At 39.0% G+C, this 3,488-nt stretch overlaps 1 protein-coding gene and 1 long non-coding RNA gene across 2 annotated transcripts in view; both read left to right on the top strand.

Annotated features, from left to right (window-relative positions):
- Positions 1-1,579, top strand: LOC116699981 (uncharacterized). Its single transcript, XR_004334546.1, has 2 exons — positions 1-96; positions 868-1,579. It is a non-coding gene; the product is annotated as an uncharacterized LOC116699981 (long non-coding RNA).
- Positions 1,580-2,819: 1,240 nt separating this feature from the next.
- Positions 2,820-3,488, top strand: part of adssl (adenylosuccinate synthase, like) — a 15,333-nt gene continuing 14,664 nt past the window's right edge. Inside the window, exon 1 of the mRNA XM_032532713.1 lies at positions 2,820-2,824. The gene's annotated coding sequence lies outside the window, so the exon portion shown is untranslated. The remainder of the gene's footprint in view (positions 2,825-3,488) is intronic.

Below are 3,488 nucleotides of genomic sequence, written 5' to 3' on the forward strand. Positions count from 1 at the left end.
GCTGCTCTGGCCCGGCTCCCTGTGCCAGACACCCTGCTGCTGCTCTTCAAACCTTTGGCCTCGTCCTGTGAAAGCCAGCGGGCCATGCATTTGAAGGTGAGTACAGTTCTAACTCAAAACTCCAAATTTACAGGATTTAAACAGTGTACAAGGACAACTTTAATCATTTTTTATCAAAAGAATACCTGACAAAAGAAAGGTGGCAAACCAAAAAAATATACTTATTATATATACTTATATATATACTTGTAGATTTTACTTCATAGAAATGGCTCTATGATAAAGAAAACATTATGTTTTTCTGACTTTAATATGCTGAAAACTTTAGTAAACCTAAGTATTTTTTCTCTTTTTTAATGTTTTAAAAAATTGATATTTTTGGCGCGGATATCGCATAAAACAAACTTGGTGTAATTGTAGTAATTTTCGAATAAATGTTAATGTTAATGAGGCAGAAAGCGATGGATGCAGTCTGGTTAATTCATTCAACAGAATAAAAAGCAACCAAGTAAGCATATATGGTCAAACAGAGCTTCTAATCATTTAATTGCTTTATTGTTCAGTTTTTTTCTGTGTGCAGAGTTTTTACCGCGAGGAAAGTTCTACAGATATTTATCTGCATGCTGCACGAGGCAGCTTGAGAAAGAATAAAATGCATTACAGGACTTGAAAAAAACCTTGATTAGCTTCAAACTGGGAGAATATTGAGAAACGGAGACCAATCTCCTAGTAGTTATGAGGAAAAATATCAGTGTAAGCAGGAAGTGAAGGGCCCGCAGGTACATAGGTCAGGCACACCCATTTATTCACATATTGAAAAGCGCACTCATGTTGACAGCAACCATAAAATCTGTGTTATCTATACAGGCCTTGGCCCTTTGGCCGGGCTGTTGGAAGAGTGTGAGCAATGATGCCCTCTACTTGAGGCAATAAAACTGGGAGGAGGAAATTGCTGGGTCAAAGTCACTTGCAAGTGGAGACTCCTCACGTACTAAAGCAACTGCCTTTAAAGCCAAATACTTACTTAACCTCGGTGCTGTCTCTTGCTCCTTTTCTCCTCTTTCTCTCTCAACATTCATCTCAGGTATTTCCACACCTCACCCAGCACTGAAAAACGGGATCTTCATCATAGGTTTGTCCTCCTGTAACATGGCTGACTTGGAGAAGGACAGGAGAAGCTGCAGTTTGTCAGGGATGAGCCTTCTGGTGCTTGCTGGATGTAACAGCAACTCCATGTGGAAGCGCTGTGTGTTCCAGTGGAGGTGCTGTTACCTGCAGAGAGTCGCCGAACACAACACTTCCTGAGAGGTCGCAAAGCTCGCTCTTTCATTGAATGTTGAGTTTTGTTTTTTTTTTCCTTTTGAAGCAGCTGAAGAGTAATGGGACACAAGGTGATGACCTATGAATTGACAGCCAGTGATTGTAACATCTGCCTGTCAGTTCCGTAGGCCACTGCTGTGTTTGTCCCTCCGACTGCGCACAGTACAGATGAGGATGGGACGTCGGTGCCTTTTATACACATCACAATCGTTTTTAGAAGCGTATTTTACAATGAATAAAGTTTGAATGGGTTGCTTTATGAGTGGATGAGTCTGTCATTTATCCTCTCTTGGTCTGGGTAAGATTAATTTGTGTTATTATTTAAATAGCGATTCAAATTCTTATTCCTTGGCTTTTAATCCGGCATGAGAACTGTATGCTGTATTTGTCTGGGGTTGTATTCTGTCCATTTTTTGTTTCATGTCAATGTCCAGCACTTTGGTCAACCTGGTTGTTTTTAGATGTGCTTTAGAAATGAAGTTTGATTGATTGATTATCAATGAAAGTCAAACTTTAAAACTCCTAATTATGATGTAATAATAGTTACAAGATCATTAAAGGAATAGCAAAGATAAATTTAACTCAATATATAGTTCGTAGTACAAAGTATACATATACACTATACTATAATATATAGTACTAAAATCTAGTAATGGAAATCTAGCCTGCAAGCAAAATGAGTGTGTTTACAAAATCATCATTAGATAGATAGTCTTTATTGTCCATTGGGAAAACTTGTTTTTACAGTCTGTACATCATTAAACGAACAATGATTGATAACGGCCATCAAAATGTGACTTTTGCGTTCTGTACTATCAATAATTCATCGTTTTGAAAAAATGGCACATGTTCATTGGAATTGAAAACATTACATAGGATTCACTTTAAAATACAAATATTGGGCGCCTGGGTAGCTCACCTGGTAGAGCACACCCATATATAGAGGTTTACTCCTCGATGCATCGGCCGCGGGTTCGACTTCGCCCTGTGGCCTTTTGCTGCAATTTATTCCTCATCTCTCTCCAACTTCATGTGTTCAGCTGTCCTATACAAATATAGACCTTATTTTTTTTTAGAAGAATTCATAATTATCTTTATAAAAGAAGAATAAAAGAATATTGTCAATTTGTAGCCGCTAGTGTGTGTCCATATGCTAATTGTTCCTAATAATAAAATGTATTATTCTGATAATCAGATCCAAATGTAATACTGTAAAAATAGTGATGTAGACTAGGTGACATGTCTATCTATCTATCTATCTATCTATCTATCTATCTATCTATCTATCTATCTATCTATGATAATGTAAGTGTCACCATTAGGCAGACATCTGTTTGAGGGGCAGACAACCTGACCGGTGCAGTCGTCCATGAGCAACCTGTCTTAAATCAATTCTACAAATTACTTAGTTTGCTAATGAGACCAACAATACAAAAATACAGCCGAAGGGCGCCTGGGTAGCTCACCTGGTAGAGCATGCGCCCATGGGCAGATGCCCATGTGGGTTCGGTTCTGACTTGCGGCCCTTTCCTGCATATCATTCCCCCTCTCTCTCCTTTCATGTCTAAGCTGTCCTGACAAAAATAAAGGCCTAACGTGCAAAAAAAACAGACAGTTGTGAGGAGTTGTGGTCCGGAAAACCAACCAGCAGCCATATGCTGGGACATAACTTGGCCACAGATATAGTCTAGGTCATTACATTGGCTGTGTTTTGATTAAATTCTAATTTATATTGGAATATGCTCCTAAGAAACACAGTGTGACCTGGAACGATGACCTACAGACATGAAACTGCTCCCTTTGCTGCCATCTGGCAGCTTGATGGACACATTGCTGTATTGAATCACGGTTGGGCGTTTTCATGATGACCTGACACTCTCAAGTAGTGCTGACTTACTCTTTAAGACTACATTTTGACAAGGGCCCCCTTTACAAGGTAGTTCCTCAATGCTGGTATGCTTCCCAAATCATTCAAATAACTATTTGCTTAAATTGTGCATAAATACATCAAATTACAGCAAACAAGTAGTGAGCAGAGGCAGTTGCTCTCTTTATCTGGTACTGATAAAGCACTGCATTTGAGCTGTTAAAAAAGTCAAAGTCAAATACTACTACCAGGCACAAATCAAGCTGTGTAGTCTGTCCGGAGGATTAAGCGAAGACGGAAA

This window comes from Etheostoma spectabile, chromosome 13 (genome assembly GCF_008692095.1).
Source record: "Etheostoma spectabile isolate EspeVRDwgs_2016 chromosome 13, UIUC_Espe_1.0, whole genome shotgun sequence".
NCBI classification, from domain to species: domain Eukaryota; kingdom Metazoa; phylum Chordata; class Actinopteri; order Perciformes; family Percidae; genus Etheostoma; species Etheostoma spectabile.